This window comes from Hibiscus syriacus, unplaced genomic scaffold, assembly GCF_006381635.1.
Source record: "Hibiscus syriacus cultivar Baekdansim isolate YM2019G1 unplaced genomic scaffold, ASM638163v2 tig00005154_pilon, whole genome shotgun sequence".
Lineage (NCBI taxonomy): Eukaryota > Viridiplantae > Streptophyta > Magnoliopsida > Malvales > Malvaceae > Hibiscus > Hibiscus syriacus.
This window is the reverse complement of record NW_024062045.1, coordinates 229662-253223: the sequence shown is the minus strand read 5'-3', so window position 1 is coordinate 253223 and position 23562 is coordinate 229662. Positions and strand designations below refer to the sequence as shown.

The window sequence follows — 23562 nt, the reverse complement described above, 5'->3', positions numbered from 1 at the left end:
GTTGCATTGTATGCGTTCATATATATATTGCAATTGCAATTGCAATTGCAATTATAGAACCAAGATGGGAACGGTACGGCAGATGTGTGGCTATCAAATTTTGACAAGAGTTCGGATAAAAATGGGGTTCACGATAAGTGACCACTGGGTCCAGGGTTGTTTTATTAGTCGCGATTTGGGTTGTTTTTATATTTATAAACGATGGATACTTTGACTTATTACGTGCGAGATATTAGATTTTTTAATTAATGTCAAATATTTAAATTTTGATATTTGTAAATAGAGTATACTAATTGAAAGAGTTGCTTTCATAATGAATATTTGTAAAATTTAATCTGAATTAGTTAATCAAATAATCTTTAAATTGAAAGAGAGGATACTGGGTTAGCTAGTTGATAAAATTTGGGTGCTTAAATATAAGTAAATGTGAAGATAATATTGGAGAGGACGATGTTTATGTATGGTGAACCTTGATTTTACATTGAGGGTTTGTTTTGTGTCTGTATGCAGAAACATGCATGGTTGAATTTGTTGCGGAAGACGGCTATCGGATAGAACAAAATCGCAACTGATAATTTGAAAAAATAAAAATGAAGATAAAAGAGACACAAAATTTACGTGGAAAACCCCTAAATAAAATAGGGTAAAAACTACGGGCAACGGTAGAAGAATTTCACTATGAGAAAATAGGAATTACAACCTCTCTCGATCTACCAAGGAGAAAACAATGATAATTCTCTATCGATAAAAAGGAGAAAACAACTCTTAAGAAACTCTCTAAATTCTCTCTAGTATTGGAAGAAAGCTAAAATGATTTGGGATGATTTTGAAGCTAAATGGGATAGGGTATTTATAGCTAAATCTTAAGGACTTAATCTTGTAAATACCATAAATTTTAATGATTAAAGTTTGTATTTTGCCCATTTAATTTTCAACCATTGGTGCACCTAATTTTGACAAAATTAGTGCTGCCACCGAAAGCAATTGAACAATTGCATGTGCACCTAAATCAATTGCATAACTTGTTTGACTTTTCCACAATCTCCCACTTGAAGATTTGATTGGAACAATCATATCTTCACACTTTTCTTTCTACCTTGTATCATCATGTTGCTTACGTCTCTGACAGGCCACAAGAGGATCGACACCAGGTAAATTTATCAGCGTTGATCGCCTTCGTCATGAAATCTGCTATGTTGTCTTTGGTATGGATCTTCTGCATATCTACCGTTCATTCTTCCACCTTTTCACGAATGAAATGGTACTGAACTCGTATGTGCTTAGTCCTTGAATGAAATACTGGATTCCTTGCTAGATGCAAGGCGCTTTGACTATCACAAAACAGAGAGACATACTCTTGATTGTGCCCAAGCTCCTCCAATAGCATCTTCAACCAAATTGCTTCTTTACTGGCTTGTGTAGCTGCTACATATTCTGCCTCTGTTGTGGACGTAGCCACAATTGACTACAATTTTGAAACCCAGCTTACAGCTCCACCAGCAATTTTTAACACATATCCTGTAGTAGATTTGCTTTTATCCAAATCCCCTGCATAGTCAGAATCTACATACCCATTGATTAGTAAGTTTGATCCTCTGTAACATAATGCAACATTTGAGGTCCCTTTGATGTATCTCAGGATCCTCTTTACTGTATTCCAATGCTCTTTGCCTGGATTCGCCATGTACCGACTAACCACTCCCATTGCTTGTGCAATGTCTGGTCTTGTGCATATCATAGCGAACATCAAACTTCCCACTGCTGATGCATACGGTACTCGAGACATCTCCATCCTCTCTTCTTCATTGCTAGGACTCATACTGGAGGATAATTTGAAGTTAATAGGAAGAGGGGTAGAAATTGGCTTACAATCTTGCATGCTGAATCGTGGCAAGATTTTCTTCAAGTAATTCTTTTGTGAAAGCCAAATCTTCCTATTACTTCTGTCTCGGTGAATTTGCATCCCTAGAATCTTGTTTGTTGATCCTAAGTCATTCATTTCAAATTCCCTAGCCAGTTGTGCCTTCAATTCTTCAATATGATCTTTGTTGGGTCCTGCAACCAACATGTCATCCACATACAACAACAATATAACAAAATCGTTATCACCAGACCTCTTGAAATAAGCACAATGGTCTGCATTAAGTCTGTTGTATCCAAGGCACATAATGAAAGAATCAGATCTCTTATACCAACACCTCGGCGCCTGCTTTAGACCGTACAGAGATTTGTTCAACCTGCAAACCAAGTTCTTCTTTTCTTTTTCTTCAAAACCTTCAGGCTGGATCATATAAATTTCTTCTTCAAGATTTCCATGAAGAAAAGCTGTTTTAACATCTAGCTGCTCTAGATGTAAGTCCAATGTAGCACACATTGCCAAAACTACTCGAATTGTTGTTAGTCGAACGACATGAGAAAATATTTCATTGAAATCAATACCTTCTTTTTGAGCATATCCTTTGACCACCAGTCTTGCACGATACCTCTCAACTTGATTGTCACCATTTCGCTTGATTTTGAAGACCCATTTGTTACCAATCGGCTTCCTTCCTTGTGGTAGTGGCACAAGGTCCCATGTATTATTTTTATGAAGGGCTTCGATTTCTTCTTGCATCGCCATCATCCACAGTGAAGCATCTGAGCTTTTTATTGCCTCCTGGTATGTTGATGGCTCACCGTCCTCTGTTAAAAGGCAGTATGCAATATTACCTTCTATAACATAATCTGAGTGCCAATTGGGACGTCTTCTCACACGATCTGATTGACGAGTTGTTGGTGCTTCAGAACTCTCTAGTTCTTGTTCATCATGTGCTGGTTCTGCTTCAGAAGAATCTCCTTGTTCAAACTCCTTTTCCACATTTATCTGTGCAGTCTCTGACTTTTCAGTGCTATCATCGTCTTCTTTTCTTTGTAGTTTATCCTCTACAAAGATAACATCCATGTTGATGATCACTTTGCGGGCAGTGGGATCCCACAAGCGATACCCCTTGACTCCATCAACATACCCCAAGAATTTGCATTTCTTGGATTTTGGATCCAGCTTTGAGATTTCTTGGGAGTTGTACATCACGTACACAATACTTCCAAATATATGGAGGTTTGAATAATCAGCTAGTTTACCAGTCCACATCTCTATTGGTGTCTTCAGCTCTATTGCAGTTGATGGAGCTCGATTCACCAAATAACAGGCGGTATTGACTGCTTCTGCCCAGAATGATTTTTCTAGGCTTACGTCCCTCAACATTGCTCTTGTTCTTTCTAACAAGGTTCTGTTCATCCGCTCTGCCACTCCATTTTGTTGAGGAGTGTTTGTCACTGTGAACTGTCTTTTGATGCCTTCTTTCCTGCAAAAGTCATCAAATTCTTCGCTTATGTATTCTCCTCCATTATCTGTTCTGAAACACTTGATCTTATTTCCAGAATCAAGTTCCACCCGCGCTTTGAAGATTTTGAAAATTGAAAACACATCTGACTCCTTCTTAATAGGATACACCCAACATCTCCTAGAGTAGTCATCAATAAATGAGACAAAGTATTTTGCTCCACCTAGGGATGTAACTGGTGCATGCCATACGTCAGAATGAACTAATTCTAGAACATTTTTGCCTCTAGAATTTGACGTGTTAAATTTCAACCGGTGCTGCTTACTTGTTATGCAATGCTCACACAAAGTAAGTGATACATTTGTTAAGCCTGGAAGTAGCTTTTGCTCCACAAGAACTTTCATTCCTTGTTCTGACATGTGTCCAAGTTTCTGATGCCATAGCATTGCCAAATTTGAACTACATGAGGCAACAGAGGCTTCTGCTTCTACCAAAGTCTCTCCCTTCAGCATGTACAAGTTTACAGCTATTTTTTCGCCTTTCAGCACCACAAGCGCTCCACGGAACACCTTCATGATTCCTTTCCGTGTTTCAATCTTGCTTGCATTATTATCCAATAATCCGTAGGATAATAAATTTTTCTTCAGGCCTTTCACGTGCCGCACATCTCGAACAACTTTGATTGTTTCATCGTACATCTTCAATTTGATGGTTCCCACACCAACGATCTCTAAGGCATGATCATTGCAACTATACACAGATCCTCCTAAGACAGGTTCATAATGATGGAACCATTCTCTTCTTGAGGTCATGTGATATGTTGCTCCCGAATCAATGAGTCATATATCTGTAAATCGTTTTCTTCCTTCCACGGTGGTTGACGCTTCACAGCATAGAGCATCTCCATCATCTGAAGTGTTTGCGGTATTGCCTTGTGGATTGAAGTTTTTATTTAGACTCCAACAATCCTTCTTCAAGTAACCTTTCTTTCCACAGTTGTAACACTTTAAATTCTTCTTGCTTCTCGACTTCAATCTACCATGTTTGTGACTGCTGCTTTGGCCACGTTCTGTTGATCTCCCTCTCATCGTTGTCATTGTTGTCAATGCTTCTGCTTGTTGCAGATTTACTTGTCTGTCTTCCTTGTTCTTGCGCCGATTTTTTTCTTGTAGAACAGTAGCTGCAACGTCATCGAAAACTAGACTGGTGACATTACTGTTTGTCAAGTTGATGATGAGTTGATCATACGAATCCGGTAGACTTTGAAGTAGAAGTTCAGCACGTTCTTGTTCTCCTATTTTACAGCTTAAAGATGTAAGCTGAAAAAATAAAGTGTTCAGTGTATTTAAGTGCTCCGTCACTGAAGTAGATTATGGCATACGAAGAGTGTACAATTTTCTCTTAAGGAAAATTTTATTATGCAGCGATGTGGCCTCGTACAATTTGGTGAGATGATCCCATATCTCATTCGCTGTTTTCTTTTCCTCGATGCTTGACAATACTTCATCTGATAATGCTAGATGAAAGTTTGCCATAGCATTCCCGTCCATTTCGATCCATTTGTTGTCATCTATAAAATCTACCGGCCTTTCACTGATAGCTGCTAGACATCCGTCTTTCCTTAGGATGGCCTTCATCTTCAATTTCCACAATGAGAAATTTCTCCCATTGAATTTTTCAATATCAAATTTCGTTGACATAGCTTCTTCTACGGATAGCTCCCACTATTTCACTATCGTGAATAGTTCTCTGGAACCTTCAAAGAATGGGTAATAACTTCTTATTTTCTTATGTTGGAGGATACACCTTTTTGGTGGCAACCACAAAGACAATAAGCAGATATTACACACTCTAATCTAGCTCGAATACCAATTGTTGCGGAAGACGGCTATCGGATAGAGCAAAATCGCAACTGATAATTTGAGAAAATAAAAATGAAGATAAAAGAGACACAAAATTTACGTGAAAAACCCCTAAATAAAATAGGGTAAAAATCACGGGCAACGGTAGAAGAATTTCACTATGAGAAAATAGGAATTACAACCTCTCTCGATCTAACAAGGAGAAAACAATGATAATTATCTCTCGATAAAAAGGAGAAAACAACTCTCAAGAAACTCTCTAAATTCTCTCTAGTATTGGAAGAAAGCTAAAATGCTTTGGGATGATTTTGAAGCTAAATAGGATAGGGTATTTATAGCTAAATCTTAAGGACTTAATCTTGTAAATACCATAAATTTTAATGATTAAAGTTTTTATTTTGCCCATTTAATTTTCAACCATTGGTACACCTAATTTTGACAAAATTAATGTTGTCACCTAAAGCAATTGAACAATTGCATGTGCACCTAAATCAATTGCATAACTTGTTTGACTTTTCCACATAATTCGAACGGCACCCATAGTTGATTCTGACGATGAATTTGTATTGTGTTAACCACACCCACACAAAACATTATGTTTATTCCTCAAACAACATCGGAAGAAGGGTAACCTTTGCTTTGCCCCAACTGTTGGGGCACTGTGCATGCCACACCTTAAAAAAATAAAAAAAATACAACTATACAAGGTCATTTTGTATGCAAATGGCAAGTGTCATTCAAAATTTAAAATTTCCTCAATCATAAAAAAAGGAACACTGTTCTACTGTATTTGTAGGATTGTATATTATTGATAGACAAATTTGACTTTTAGCAAGAACACCTTGAACAATTGCTCACGGCCCCGCTCCTTTAATATTTATATTTAGGGTCCCATTCTTTTAATCTTTACAATTAGGGCTCCACTCTTTTAATCTTTACAAGTATGGTCTCATTCTTTAGTCACTAATAATGTGTTTGACAAAGTTTAATTTTTTATAGTTTATTAATAAATTATTAAATTAATTATTCAAAGTAATGAATAAGGTTTGAACACTAAGGTTTATAATGATTGAAATTGATGCGTAGGTGTTGAAATTGAACTTAAAACAAAATTAGGGACTATTTAGTAAAGACTCAAACTATTCAGCCTATAAGAAAAATTGTTGGAAAAATTTTCAAAAAATTCTTAAGGGCTTATAATGATCATGGAAGCGATCTTATGTGCTTGAAATCATGTTTTGGATTAAATTGAAGCTTGAATAAATTAGAGGATCATTTTGTAAATTATAGAGATTAGAAGGATCCATGAGCAAAAATGATACAGTTATGGTCCCATACTGAAGTTTAGTATTAGTGTGATGAGACATTGAATTTAGGATTGATTTAGAATGGTTGGACTTGATTAGAAATGAATGTTGGATGATTAGTCAAGCTTGAAAACAAATTAGAGACCAATAGGGGGCTACTTTGTAATTTTTGGCATAAGGAAGAATAATTGGAAAATTTTAATGAAAATGTCCTAGGGATTAGATTGTATTTAAGGATGATTTTCATGCCTTGGAATTGAGTTTTGGATCATTATGAAACCATGATAAGTTAGGAGACCATTTTTGCAAGTTTGCAATAATGGAAGGATCAAGGTGTAAGCGTTTGAAAATTTAAAACACTATGCTGGAAATTAGTGATGGAATGTGGATTTTGGATTGAAATGAAAAGTTGTGTATTTAAGGGGGTCTATTCGGGAGTCTCAAAAAGTTAGTGGTGAAAATTGCAAAATATCAATACTAATGTATTAATTGAAAAGTGTTGGATATAGTAGGAAAATGATGAATGATATAGATTAAAGTGAATTATTAAAGGATTTGGAAAGATAATTTCATAGAGTTAAGGTCGGTTTTGGTTTAGTAAGAAATTATTATTTAAAGTACATGAATGGTATTTTTAGAATTTTGATTTGAATTAGAATTTATTATATTAGTACGAGTACTAATATACATTTGAAATTATATATGTAGGGAAACATATTGGCGTGTAGATCGCGACTGAAAGCAAACTTAAAGTGAATTAAAAGAAAAAGATAAAACCCTAGAGTGAAATGATCGTAGTATTAAAGCTAGTGAGGTAACAAGTGAATGCAACTAACTTTTTATATAAAACGATACGAGTACGATTTGCGATGAGTCAACCTCAATCGATCTGAAAAGAAAATGTTTTAAAATCGTATTTTAAAAATACATATTTTATTATTGTTTATTTTATAGCATGTGAATATTTTGGGTATGAACTTCCCAATACTTGCTTTTGTGAGATTTTTATTTATTTTCGATTATATGAATGTTTTATATGGAGAACAGTATATGATTTTGAATTACAGTCATTGTATGAGATTGGAAGTTAGTGGTACAAATGGCATGCTATAAGGTGGAGTGATTACTGATTATTGTTCACTAATTACTGATATTGGCAGTATATGTGCACTGTGGGTTCACGATGTTGTGACATTGTGAAATCCATATCGGATTACTGGTACAGTGATGTTGTGTTTTACAGTACATGTACACTACTGTTACTGACACTGAAAGTGCAAACCATTATTGATAATAAATCTGCAAATAGCGCGCTCACTTGTTTACTGACTCGCGTACCATTTATTCTCATGATGATACAGTGAGTAATAATATGAATTGAAATAGAGTAGTACAAATTTTATTTTACACAGTACTGTTGATTGTCAGACTGTTTAAGTAAAATTTTTATTACGGGTTCTGAACTGAAAATTAAATTTATAATTGCAGTATATGCAAATAATTTTATTGATCGCAATTGGATTTATACATGTGTAATTTTAATAATATTTTTATATGATATCACTTGTTCTATATGTTAAAAGTTTTATTTATTTTATTATGTTGTCTCACTAAGTGAAAAACTTAGCTTGTGATTGGTTCACATGTAGGTATTAAACTAGCAAGCAAGGAAGAACGTGTATCGGTGTCATTTCATAGAAATCAAGTTCGACACCAGAATCAGTAAGGACATCATGTTTTGTTATATTTGTAGTTAGTGGCTTGTATATTAACGAGGTTTTAGTTTCTTTAATATTTATATTAATTATATAACGATTTATAACATAATATCTAAAACTGTTTTAAAATATATAATATTAAGTACTATAAATAAAATAAAGGAATGCTATAATATTAAAATATTAAATTATGTTTTTAAATATTACATTATAGTTTTATGTGATTATTAGTTTTAAAAATAAAGAAATGCATTTTAAGATTTTAAAGAATCAAAATTGTAACATTTTCAAAAAGAAAATGTTTTATACGATTGATGTGAAATCTTTAACTCGTATGCGATGACGTATATGGGTTAAGGGTGTTACAGATTCAGTTAAGACATATTTAGATATATAATTTTAAGATATATACTTTTTTCATATAAATACTTAAAATATTTTTAAAAAAAATATCTAAAGTATATAATTTTTAATTTGGATATGTAAAAATTAACTCATGATGTTTATTAAAAATTACTTTAAATAATTAGATGAAAAATTATATATTTTATATATTTCTTTTGATAATATTTTTAATTGTTTTAAATAATTATAAGATAAAATTTATTTATAATTTTTTTAATCATCTATTTTATACATACATCTTACCGATATAATTATTTAAATTAAACTACTAAGAAAAACAATTTTTTTGGCACAATGAAATCCATAAATTCATGAATTGAACAAAAATAGGTTACAACTTTTGCCTTAAATGTCATAGAAAAGCTAAAAGGCATGGTTTTCAGAACCGGACCGATCATTCTATCGATTTACTGGTTCAACCGATCGAATCGGTCTAATCGATCGAAAGAACCGGACGACATCATAATTATTTTAAAAATTAAATAAAAATACCAAAAACATTTAATAAAAAATAATTTTTTATATCACAAGTCATATTCAAAGTAAGTCATAACATATATAAGTTAAAAACCATAAAATCAAGTGAAACAAAATGATATTGTTTGATTTAATTTTTTTTTTTAAAAACAATCTCACATGGCTAATAAACGTAGAAGAGCATCCCAAAAGTTTAAAGAGTAAAAATATGAGAACAAAACAATCCCACATGGCTAAGAAACATATAAGAGCATCACAACTAACTTCTATAAATAATAGAGGTAATTTGACATTTAAAATCATGGAGCCTTTTGGTGAGCATTGAGTAAACTATTCTTTCACTTCAATCAAGCTCGAATTTTAGGCTTCAATCGAGCTTCTAATTTTTTTTTGAGTTCAAGTTTCAATATTATATTTCGAGTTTAAGTTGAACTTAAAAATTTTTAGCTCGTGAGTTTGAGTCGAGTTGAACTTACTTTTAAAGTTTTCAAGTTCGAGTCGAGCTCAACAATACTCGAGTTCGACTTGTCTCGTTTAACAAACGACGTCGTTTGATTTATTTAAAAAAAAAAAACAAAATTGGCGTTTTTTCCGATTTTCAGCCGGTCCGATTTGAACGATTCAGCAGTTTCGGCCAATTCACTAATAACGGTTCAACCGTAATAGATTGAACCGGACTAAACAGAAATTCCCGATTGAACTGACATATCTGATCCGATTTTCAAAACAATGCTAAAGTTGAAACCAATAAAAAGATACGAAACAAGGAAAACCCCACTTGGATTGAGACAGGTGTGATCGCAAGTTGCAAGATCAACTGTTAAGCCGCCACGTAGAAAGGCAAATGTGTGACTGTGTGAATGTCAATGTTCATAGTACCTTCACCGAGGCACCTGCTACCCTTAGTACACTTCAAATATATATAGGCTACGGAGTACAAAACCAACCGCTAGGCCAATCTTACAGGGCCACTTGTCCCGCACTACGTTGAAGCTCCCAAGTGTTTCCCTTTCGGATCCGGACCACTAGGGTCGCACCCCTCGTCTTAACAGAACCTATAACTTGCTTACTATGGAAACAAATAGTGTAGCAATCAAACATGGTGGACAACAGATTCATTCTTTCTTGGCTAACAAATTTAGATTTGGACACGATAATTCTTTTCTTGAAATTGATCAATGGCAATAGGAAAAAGAGAACAAAAAGAGTACATGTCTGGAGCCATAACTTTGAGTTACTTAAAATCCTAGATATTTCTCGGTTGCATAAATGTTGTTAAATGTAGTTCCTTTCTTTTGATACAAACTATCACAATACTTTATCGTCGAAATTGGTATGTTAATATTCTATAAATTCCACAAAAAGAAAACATGATGACTAATGGGATGGGCAAGATGATTGTTGCTCCAAATTTTCAGATTCAAACCTTCCTTGATGCTCCTGTTTCAATCTTTCAATTCTTGGACCGCGACATTTCGGGACCACATTACCTTAGAATTGTATGTAATTAGCTAAGGCATCTCTGTCTCTTTTCGGTACAGAAAAAAAATATACATATCTTTTTTCAAGATAACTGTTCAAATTTATATTTATCAGCTTAATAATCTAAGCAAAGATTATAAAAATTATTAGAGTTGTATTATCTGATACGAAAAGTTTACAATGTAACTCACTTAGTCAAAAACTAAAATAAATAAATAAACATTAAAGATCTGTGGTAGGCTACAGTCTCGAATATAGATCTTGCCATATATGTTGAATCCATTCAAGATTATACAATTGGACTTTTATTAAGAATAACAAACTTAATTTGAGTACATTTTTTGCTACACAAGTTTTTTTTAATCAAGTAATTATCCTAAAATAATTAAAAAAAACCAGAGTAAGATATAAGTTGATCAAAATACAAAGCTGCAAATCTTCTTGGATTCTTATTTTTTATATTAATAAAATTTCTCTTTCTCTGCACATAATTTTTTTATTTAAGTTTTTTTACGTAAAATTGTACTATATTTTTTATTTTGTAATTGTTTACACTCGTGTTATCACTGTTATTTCCTAACAAAAATAATTAAATTCTCGCATCAAATATTGTTGTTAATATATTTCTAAAATATGGACTAAACTAACACGTATCAATTGGTCCAAATATTTACTATTTTTTAAGTTCATGCATTGATGATGCATATGTTCATACACTAATAATGCATTAAATGCAAACAATAAAGTATTTTATTGCATAAAAACTTATCTTACCTAGATAAAAAGGGTTATATGTTTTTGTTGTAAACTGTAACTCTATTCCATTAAATTTTATGTCTCACAATTAATTTGACTGAAGTCGAAATTGCTGATATATATATTTTTTTGGAGCGAATAAGTGTTTGGGTTTTATTGATTTGTAATAAATTGGAAACACCTTAATCTTGATATATGTTAAATTAAGTATTTCTGAAATTAGAAGTGATTGATAATGATGAATCCCTGGGTATTTTATACATAAAGATCCAATTGAATAAATGTTAGTTGCGGGCCTACCGCTATTGTGCTCGAGAGACAAGTGTTCATTCTCAGCATCTTCATCATGTTTTCACTCAATTAAGTTCAAGTAACAAGGTCATATGATTTCATGTCATAACGTAATATAAAGCTTCATTTGATATATGACCACTTGTATACATACGACAACATATCATTAAATAAGTGGATCTCCTATTTACCATTTGACTTGCACATCATACATGCATCAATCGTTTATTATATTATGTCACTCCACTCAGTCGTAGCTTATTTTATTCCAATCAAAGTTTTTAATTCTTTTATTTTTTATTAATAAACTTACTTTAAGAACTAATCGATCCAATTTTCGATGTTAAAAAAAATCTAGTCGCTTTCTCTCCTATTTTCTCTTTGAAGTTTGCACTATATTTTTTTTATAGATTAGGTTACTTTTTTTATTTTATTTGGCTGGTTGATTTTTTTTCCTTTACTTCTTTTTTAGTTTTTTTTAAATAATAATGTCTTTGTAGCACATTTTCTATGTTTTTATTACACTTTTTTCTCTTTGTGATATATTTTTTCCTCTTCTTCATCGGTAGTTTGGTCGTTCTTTTTATTTTATCTTTTCTCAGGGTTTGATTTGATGATGTAAAGACTGATCAAGATAGCGCTTTGTTATGTATGGCTCATAAAAAGTTTCGTTGTGGGGTTACGAATTATGTGGGTTGGGGGTGTGGGGGCGCAGCCCCCGCGGTACGGTACAGGGTTGATTTTGTAATTTATGTACCAGGGTTTTCTATTATAAATAGAGATGTAACCTAGACCTAAAACATCATTGAATAAAACTTCTAGCGCCGCCTAGGCACCGAGGACGTAAGCACATTGCCGAACCTCGTAAAATTCGGTTCTTTCGTTTTCTTTACCCGTTTTCGTCAACAATTGGTATCAGATGTCAGGAGCAAAATTCGAAGTCGCGAAATTCGATGGTCAGGGTAACTTCGGATTATGGCAAACGAGGGTGAAGGATCTATTGGCGCAGCAAGGGATCTTGAAGGCTTTGCGACCTACAAAGTCGGCGTCGATGGATGAGGAAGATTGGGAAGAATTGCAGCAGCGAGCGGCAGGAACCATACGATTATGCTTGGCGGACGAGGTCATGTATCACGTCATGCATCTATCGTCTCCAGACGAAATTTGGAGGAAGTTGGAAAGTCAGTTTATGTCCAAATCCTTAACGACAAAACTGTATCTGAAGCAGCGGCTGTATGGGCTGAAGATGCAGGACGATCACGATTTGGCGCAACATGAATGTCTTCAATCAAATCGTTTCTGATCTGGCTCGGCTTGATGTGAAAATTGAGGATGAAGACAGAGCGATGATTCTGTTGTGTTCGTTGCCTTCCTCTTACGAACACATGGTGACTACTCTTACATATGGGAAAGAGACTATCAACGTTGAGGAGATTACTGCAGCCTTGGCTCACAACCAGCGGAAGCAGAATGCAGGGGAAAGCTCTCAAGCCAATAGCTTATATGTCAAGGGTAATCGAGATCGTGGACGGAAGCCAGAGAAGGCAGGTCCGGGAAGCGGAATTCCAGATCCAAATCCAGGGATAAGAAGACGATTCACTGTTACAAGTGCAAGGAGGCGGGACATATGAAGCGAGACTGTCCGAAGTTGAAAAAGCAGACCGATGAGAAGCGTGATGGCTCATCCAAGTCTGTGAACGTGGTCGAGGATGATACTTCTGATTGCAGTGAGGGTGATATGCTTTCTATTTCAACGACACAATTGACGGATGCTTGGATTCTTGATTCTGGATGTTCTTATCACATCACGCCAAATAGGGAATGGTTTCGACATACAGGCCGGTTAATTCTGGTTCGGTTTATTTGGGTGATGATCGATGTTGCAATATTGCTGTATTGGTGATGTCAGAATTAAGATGCACGATGGCTCCGTTCGGACGTTGAGTGGGTGTTCGACATATCCCAGACTTGAAGAATTTGATTTCCTTGGGCACTTTGCACAAGAATGGTTTTATCCCTAAGGCTGACGAGGATAGGGAAACCATTCGGATTGTTAAAGGAGCATTGACTGTGATGAAAGGCAAGATGACTGCAGGGAATATCTACAGATTGTTAGGGAGTACCGTTGCAGGTGGAGTTCACTCTGTTGAGTCCTGTGATGATACGACAAAATTGTGGCATATGCGCCTTGCTCATCTTAGTGAACGTGGTGGCAGAATTACACAAGAGAAACTTGTTGCATGGTGTCAAAAGCTGTAAGCTCGATTTTTGCAAGTATTGTTCTTGGTAAACAGACTAAAGTCCGTTTCAAGACTGCGAAGCACACAACTCAAGGGATTCTTGATTATGTGCATTCTGATGTATGGGGGCCTTCCACGACATCGTCTTTGGGTGAATCTAGGTACTATGTTACTTTTATTGATGATTTTTCACGGAAAGTTTGGGTGTATTTTTTGAAACAGAAATCTGAAGTTTTTGAGAAGTTCAAGCTGTGGAAAGCTGAGGTAGAAAACCAAACAGGACGAAAAATCAAGTGTTTGCGGTCTGATAATGGTACGGAGTACACAGATTCACAGTTCCTACAATTCTGTAAGGAGCATGGGATTCAGAGGCATTTTACAGTGCGCAAGACACCACAACAGAATGGTGTTGCGGAACGATGAACAGGTCGTTGAATGAAAGAGCCAGATGTTTGTGGTTGAATGCGGGGCTTCCCAAACACTTCTGGGCTGAGGCTGTTAACATGGCGTGTTACCTTATCAACAGATCGCCAAGGGCATCGCTGGCTGGGAAAGTTGCAGAAGAGGTATGGACTGGTCATGATGTTAGTTTTGATAACTTACGGATTTTTGGTTGTCCTGCTTATGTGCATGTACCTGCTGATGAGATCCAAACTTGATGCAAAATCGAAGGAGTGCATTTTTCTGGGTTACAAGAAAGGTCAAAGGATTCAAGTTCTGGGATCCAGTTGCGAAGAAGTTGTGATTAGTAGAGATGTCGTTTTTGATGAACAGTCTATGTTGCAGCAGAAGCAAGACACGACAGTGGTAGATTTCGAGCAGTTTCCAGTTGAGAAACCAGAAACTTCTCAACCGACTTCTGGTGGTTCCACTACGGATGATTTGCATGATTATAGTCTCGCCAGAGACAGGGTGAGACGGACGAATATAAAGCCTCCGAACAGATTGGGTTTTGAAGACTTAGTATCTTTTGCACTTACTGTTAGCAGTGATGATCCAGTTACTTTTCATGATGCCGTTACTAGTCAGGAAAACGACAGTGGCAGCCATGGTTGAGGAGATGGAGTCTTTGAATCACAATCGCACATGGGAGTTAGTTCCCCTTCCTGAGGGTAAGAAGCCGATTGGTTGCAAATGGGTGTATAAGAACCAGCAGTAACAGAAAGAGGGGAGAAGTTCAAGGCTCGTTTGGTAGCGAAGGGTTTTTCACAGGAAAGGAGTTGATTATGATGAAATCTTTTCTCCTGTGGTCAGGCACACTTCAATCCGAGCAGTACTTGCATGGCTAGTTGGGATTTGCATTTAGAGCAGATGGATGTTAAAACTGCTTTTTTGCATGGTGATTTAGAGGAGCAGATCTACATGCGGCAACCTGAAGGTTTCACTCAACCTGGAAACGAGCATTTAGTTTGCAGATTGAAGAAATCTTTGTACGGGTTAAAACAGTCTCCGAGACAGTGGTATAAACGGTTTGACTCCTATATGATCAAGATTGGCTACAACCGATGTGAGTATGATTGTTGTGTCTATGTTAAGAGCCTTGATGATGGTTCTTTTATTTTTCTATTACTGTATGTTGATGATATGTTGATTGCTGCGAAGAACATGGATGATGTTATCGGTTTGAAAACTTTATTGAGTCAGGAATTTGATATGAAAGATTTAGGTGCTGCAAAGAAAATTCTTGGAATGGAAATTTGCAGGGACAGAGACTCAAGGAAACTGCGGCTATCTCAACGGGGTTATGTTGAGAAAATGCTAGAAAGGTTTGCGATGAGCAGCGCGAAACCAGTTAGCACTCCATTGGCGAATCACTTTAAGCTCTCATCAGAACAGTGCCCTAAGACAGATAAGGAAGCTGAAAATATGGCAAAGGTTCCGTATTCTAATGTTGTTGGCTGCTTGATGCGTCCTGATTTAGCTCATGCTGTTAGTCAAGTTTGTAAGTACATGTCTAAACCTGGTAAGCAACATTGGGATGCAGTCAAGTGGATCTTTCGGTACTTAAAGGGTACTGTGGGACATGGAATTGTTTTTGGGAGTCAGCGGGATAATCCTTTGGTTGTAGGATATGTGGATTCAGATTATGCAGGTGACTTGGATAATAGAAGATCTACGACAGGGTATGTGTTTACTCTTGGTGGAGGGCCTATTTGCTGGAAGTCTACTGTTCAATCTGTCGTGGCACTATCTACAACTGAAGCTGAATACATGGCAGCGGCTGAAGCTGCAAAAGAAGCTTTATGGCTTACTGGTTTAGTGAAGGAGTTGGGTGTTCAACAAGGTGGAGTTCAGTTGCTTTGTGATAATCAAAGTGCTATTCACTTGGCTAAGAATCAGGTGTATCGTGCTAGAACTAAACATATTGATGTAAGGTTCCACAAGATCAGAGAGTTTGTTGCATCTGGAGAGGTTTTGTTTCAGAAGGTACATACTGATGAGAATGCCGCTGATATGTTCACCAAGCCAGTTACGACAGACAAGTTCAAGCATTGCTTGGACTTGTTGAATGTTTCGAGTTGTTAAAGAAGCAAGGTAACCCAACCCACATTGAAGTTTCCAAGGGGCAGGATATTCGCCAAGGTGGAGATTTGTTATGTATGGCTCATAAAAAGTCTCGTTGTGGGGTTACGAATTATGTGGGTTGGGGGTGTGGGGGCGCAGCCCCCGCGGTACGGTACAGGGTTGATTTTGTAATTTATGTACCAGGGTTTTCTATTATAAATAGAGATGTAACCTAGACCTAAAACATCATTGAATAAAACTTCTAGCGCCGCCTAGGCACCGAGGACGTAAGCACATTGCCGAACCTCGTAAAATTCTCGTGTTCTTTCGTTTTCTTTACCCGTTTTCGTCAACACGCTTATTTATAATCCTATTGATCTTCCCTGCTATGGACCATCAAATTGAATTTGGATACACGTTTTTACGTTCGTGAATAGTCTCTCACGACGTTCTGTTCTGATTTACGGTTTTCGGTGGTTTTTCAATAACTTAATCATTTTTTTGGATTCTTTTGCCGATGCATTCAAATTTGTTAGTGTCTATTTTTGTTCAAGTATTTTAGTAGTGATTTTAACCTTTTTCATGTATTGTGGTTATATGATCTAAAGTGTTAGTTTCAATGTTATAGGAAAATATTTAAATTATATATTTAATTTACTATGATAGTTGTAAACCATTAATCGTCATTTTAAATATTTTTACTACTAATTGCTTTTATTTAAAAGAAAGAAAAAAAAAACTAATCCATCCATCATGAGAAAATAATAGTTTAAGTCTTACTTTAGATTAAAAAAAGTTGAAGGTCTGAAGTGAGAGAAGAAAAAAACAGTATATTTTAAGAACTAATTCATCCATCAAACCTTTGAATAAAGTGGTAAAGTTTAGAGGATTTTTTTATTATATAAGCTTACTATTTTTTTCATTATCGCATATCAAATTTTAAGAATACCAATTATGCAGTGGAGTGATAAACAGGAGTAGGAAGGCGAGGAGTTATAAGAACATCGAGTGCAGTTGCTTTAGGACTGGTCAATCCTGGTCCTTCACGCATGTCAACAGCTTCACCTGATGGGGTTTCAAAGTCGAACCAATGCAACAGATTCGCCAGTGTAAGGTGCAAAATCTGAAGTGCAAACGAAACCCCAGGGCACATTCTTCTACCACTGCCGAACGGAATCAGTTCAAAATTTTGTCCCCTCACATCAATATCTTTGTGGGTAGTCATAAACCTTTCGGGTCGAAATTCAAAAGGGTTTTCCCATATGTGTGGATCGCGTTGAATCTTTTGGAGATTAAGAATAAGCCAAGTGCCGGCTGAAACATGGTATCCATCGACCGTGCAGTCTTCAATTGCTTCATGGATCACAGAGAGAGGAGCAGCAGGGTACAAACGCAGCGTTTCCTTAATAGTGGATTGAAGGTAAACTAAGTTCTTAATGTCTGATTCTGTAACCATCAGTCTCTCTTTACCCACGTGGATGTAGAGTTCTTCTTGGACCTCGTTCAATGCATGTCGGTTATTGAGTAAATAAAGATAAAGCCCATGTCATTGTGATCGACGTGGTATCTTCCGCCGCTAAGATAAGAGCCTGTTAGATGATCATGTACCATGAAAAATATATCAAAAATATGAATTTTTTAAGGGTTAACTACTGAACTTGTCACTTTTCTTTTATATTTTATACATTTGCTCATCAAATTCAAAAATATTAAATTTTGGTCACTTACGTTATTGATTTATTAAATTTTAGTCACTTATGTCATCGATTGTTACATTTTGATCACTGTGCCGTTAACTCATGTTAGTTCGATGATGTGGTATGTTGATTAAAAGGAATTAATTTTTAATTTAACCCATGAACTTTAAATTGATTACGAAAATTTACCCTAAATTTTAGAAGAAATGTCATTTTAACCCTTAAACTTTAGTTAAATATCAATTTGACTCCTGAATTTGATCAAAATCTCCCATCTTCGCCAGTCACTCACCACCACCACCGTTGATAGACATCGACCACCATCACCACCAACTGCAACTGTTGGTTCCAAAAACTTCCAATTCATATAGTTATGGAGGGACAAACAATAATAGTTGACGACGATAATGGTCAGTGCCGATCAACAATGACAGTGGTGAGTGGCAGTTGATGATGAGAGACTTTTTATCCCCTGAATTTAGGGGTCAAATTGATATTTTATCTAAAGTTTAGGGGGTCAAAATGACATTTCTTCTAAATTTTAAGGTCAAATTAGTGCCATGTCATACTAACAAAAGTTAACAGTACAATTACCAAAATGTAACAATCGGTGATATAAGTGACCAAAATTCAATAAATCGGTCACAGAAATGATCAGAACTTAATATTTTAAAATTTGGTGAGCAAAAGTGTAAAAGCGTGGAAAAAAAGTTACCAATCCAGTAGTTAACACTTTTTTAGAAAACAAAGAATTTGGTTAAGAACTGAACGTACAAGACTAGTGGCTTTGTTGATCGTATCAGCATCGTGCTCATCTGCATCACGGAGAATAGATAGCATCACTCCCATGAAATCTCCCTCACTATTCGCCTCATTTGCAGCTTTCTTCTCCCTGTGCTCTTGTAGCCATCCCTCCACAACTTGGTCTAATTCTCTCGCTGTCTTCTTCATAAACTTCTCGTCTCCACCTATGTCCAACCATCTCAGATATGGCAGCGCATCAGATACCACGAACTTCCCACTTAGTTCAATTAAGTCGTCCAACGACTTCTTCCATTTCACCGCTTCAACTCCTTCATTAGAGTACGATATTCGCTTCCCCACGATGATCCTCAGAATCACATTAAGAGTGACATCTTTGAACCATCTGTTCATCTCCACCGATACTTCATTAGTGTTGGGATCTCTCTTGTTGTTCCACAACAGGTACAGTTGTTGCAGAGATGTTTTTATCTCGGATTCACGAACATGTTTGAGTGAGTCGAGTCTGTGATTTGAGAGCAATTCAATAGTAGCGAACTTACGCACTTGACGCCAGTAAGGTCCATAAGGTGCGAAGGCGATCATGGCGTTGTTGTAACCCAAAAGTTCCATGCTTGCAAGCTTGGGACGAGTGGCAAAAGCTTTATCATTAATGGTGAGACATTCTTTAGCAATCTCCCAGCTGCTCACCACCAAAGCTCTATGCACACCCAGCTTGATGGTGAAGATCCTTCCACTTTTTTCGGCGATGTTAGCCAAGCTTATATGAGGAGGTTGCGGTCCTCCTAAGAGGCGTAGGTGGCCAATAATAGGCCATGCTCCACCAGCTTCCGGTGCCGTTTTCTTCTGGTTTGTGTTCCTCGAGAGAGCTTTCGAAATCCATAGAAAGGAGAGAAGAAATAGAAGTGGAAAACCAATAATTGCAACAGTTGAAGTTGCTGTGAGTGAATGAAAATAATCCATGGCCGGATGGCTACTTAATGATTTAAAATTGAGGGATTCATATGCAATGGATGGAAGATGAGGGAATTGGAGTTTATAGGGCTAGCTTTCACGTGCTATGGCCCACTTCTTCAGGCTGTCGCATCCAAAAACAAACTTTAAAATTTTCAACAATTTACTTTTTATTCTTATTAATACAGTTTGTGTTTGAGAAGCTACATATTTGATATATTGTAATCCGATTGATTTCCTAAGCACTCACGTCATTAACATAGTAAGTTTGAATAAAGTGCAATAATTTGATTTTTCCTCTTACTAAAAAACAGTGACCAAATTGAAAAGGAGAGATGACGCATCGTGTTTTTTTCTGATAGGATTTGTGCCATATTCACACATCAGGTATAATTATTAATTCCATCTATTCACTCTAAAAATTTAGTCCTTAAAATTGAAAAATCAATCCAATTATTTACAGTTTTGTTATTTTAATTCATTATATATAGTTTTTTTTATAATTTTCTTTAAATAAATTATTAAGCACTTAATTGACAGGTCAAAGATTTAATAATAATGTTTAAGAATATTATCAAATTAGATTGACTTTTTCATTTTTATAATGTAAGAGATTAAAGTGACATTCGATTCAAATTTGTTGAACGATTTTAATAATAAAAAAGAGTATTGTTCTCTTTAGAGGTCTCGAATTCGAGCAATTGCGTCTGTAGACTTTGTGCATGTAACACCATCAACACGTATCCGACCCGGATCCGAGTCTGATGTGTCACATTGACTTTTTAAAACATTTACTTGTATAAAATAGTGAGTAATTTAAAACTTTTAGAACATATAACTTATTCAAAACGTTTACAGAACTATTCAGAGCTTATACACTATATTCTTTTGAGTACATGCCAACTAGAACTTTATATATATAAATACATATTATTCACCTCTCTTCTGATCTGACCTTTAGTAAGGAGAACTGACTTGTCTTGCTCCACCTTGCTCTTTACTCTTCTTGAAACCTACGTGTAAATCACTTACATGTTAAGTCTATGACTTAGTGAGGCAATAAACATATAATGTAAACTATAACTTGTAATCATGCATGAACAATTACTGCTATCACATCATACCCAAACATATATCCATTCATATATATATCAAATCCACACATGCATATAATTATCTTCTTTCATGTCATTATCATATTATCACCATTCATATTTTTATTCTCTTGTTTATATGATCCATTATGTTCATATCATATATCTTATAACATATACAATAATCACTAACACATATATATCATATCATATAATTCATATCACAAAACACATATATACATCATATACATTATATTCAATGTTATCTCTTATTAGCCCATGTACACCTATGAGAATTGTAGATATGTGAGTCTATTGAGGTTGTGCACTATGTTGTCACCATAGCTCGTATGGGGTTCCACTAGGGGCTATAAAATTTTGTCCCGAAGGACCACTATGAAATATCCCGAAGGATCATTGTATGTCCCGAAAGACTGCGTAGACCCTCGACTCTTGGTATGCCAATTATACCTATAGCTCTCGTATCATATAACATGGGCATTATATTCATATCACTTTACATATTCACATGTACATTTCACTTTTCATATGATTTCATAATCATGTCACTTAGCTTATAACACCTCTCTTGTATTCATATGGCATGTAACTCATTGTCATATCTTATTCTCATATGATTCTCATACATCAAGTATATCACATTCATATAGGCTCACGGTTTTTATCACCTATCTTCTTATTATATTATTCACATCATATAACTTATTGTCACATAATCTCATATCACATAACATGTATTATTCAAGTATATTCACATGTCACATGGCTATGTCTTCTCATGTATTCACTTTCATCATATTCTCCTATGAGTACCTATTTTATTTCATAACCATATGTTCACATAAGCCACATAGCACATACAAAAACATATCCACTCATATAATCAAACATACATACATTTCATGGCATTCACCTACTTATAATCAAGACTTCATGTACTTTAACTATCGGAAATAGACTTATCACAAGTACAATTTTCATATCATTCTATAAAATAAGATGCACTCACCTTGGCCTCACTAAGTTCCAATCCCATTTTATGATTCATTTCTTTCGATCGAATTTTAACTTGATAGTCATACCGAAACTTGTTCGTGCTCGATATCTATATAATCATACATTGATACACATCAGTATTGTAACATCCCAAATCAGGGTCAGTGACTAAATTGCAAATTTTGAAAGTTTTGTGTTCAATTTAGAAATGAAATTAAAAGTCTCGGGATTTAATTAAAGAATTTTAATATTGGATTAAATAACAAAGATGGATGAACTAAAGGGGCAAAATGGTCTTTTCATGGGAAAGATTTTTATCTTCCCTTTTTGAGTATTATAAAACTTGGGAAATATGAGAGAGTTCCAGACTTCTCTTCTTCATTCTCTTATTTTTCACCGTGAAGCCATAAGCAAAGGTAAGATCTCTTGTTAGTTGATATTTAGCTGAATTTAGGATTTGGTTATGATTATTGGATGATAATTAAGCTTAAGGAAAGCTTAAATCATCTTAAAAACAAAGGATGGTGGAATTAGGAGAGATTAAAGATTTTGAGTTTTTGAGTTTTTGAGTTTTTGAATGAAATCTTGAAATAAAGTTTATAAGCTGAATTTGACTTGTCAATAGTTGAATTAAGAGATTTGGAGTGATAGAAAGGAATTTAAAACATGTTGAAATTTGAGTATAATTATTGAATTTCATTAAGAGGAGAGTATTTTGAGAATTAAGATGGGTTAAATGAGTACAAATGGGCTTAAGTATGTGTGTTTGAGTTTAGTATATAAAAGAGGTTGAAATTTGAAGTGTTTAAGATGAAATGAAGTAAATTTAGTGTTGAAAATATGATTTCTGGGCTAGGGGAATCGATACCCATTCAAGGGGAATCGATACCCCTCAAACGAACCAGAAATTCCAGAATCTCATAGGGGAACCGATTCCCCCACAGGAGGGAACCGATTCCCCCTAAAGAAAAATTGTGAATATGGGTTTAATAAGTTCGTTTAAGTTGCTAGTATCCAATTACAAGGTGTATGTATCTAATGATTGCCTCAAAATGTACATTTATGTAGATTCTGCGCGTAAAGCAATTCCGGAACATTTGGCAAGTAAGATCGATCAAGGGAAAAATAAGAGATTGGAATTGACTAGTGAGGCCAAGGTGAGTGCATACTAGTGACATGTAGTGTTTAATGGAAATAAGACTTGCGATGAGTTTATTTCCTAGAGTAATATGGATGAATTCATAGACATGATTATGTGTTGGTTATAACTATATGTGATTATATGTATTACATCGATTGTATGTATGCATGACTAAAGATAATGATATACTTTGTATATGCTATATGATTTATGTAAAACTTTATTATGTAATAATGGAAGAACATGGAATAAGTTATATGATAGAGTCATAAGAAATGAAATGAATATGAGAGAATAAGATAATCAAGTATAAGTCATATGATATGGTATAAGAGTGATTATACGAGAAATGTTAGGAGACTCTAAGAGAATAGTATAAATTCGAGGGCATAAATAAGGATACATAAGTTATATAGAGAAGATTGATAAATTAAAGGAAACTATGATTTATGTATTAAAGTGAAGAGCTACAAAGTTTTATTAAAGAGTATTGTGGAAGTCATGAAAAATTGAACTAAATAAATAGATGGT

General features: G+C 35.1%; 1 pseudogene; it reads right to left on the bottom strand.

Annotated features, from left to right (window-relative positions):
- Nucleotides 1-17219: 17219 nt before the first annotated feature.
- LOC120198958 lies at nucleotides 17220-19820 on the bottom strand (annotated as a pseudogene).
- Nucleotides 19821-23562: the final 3742 nt, after the last annotated feature.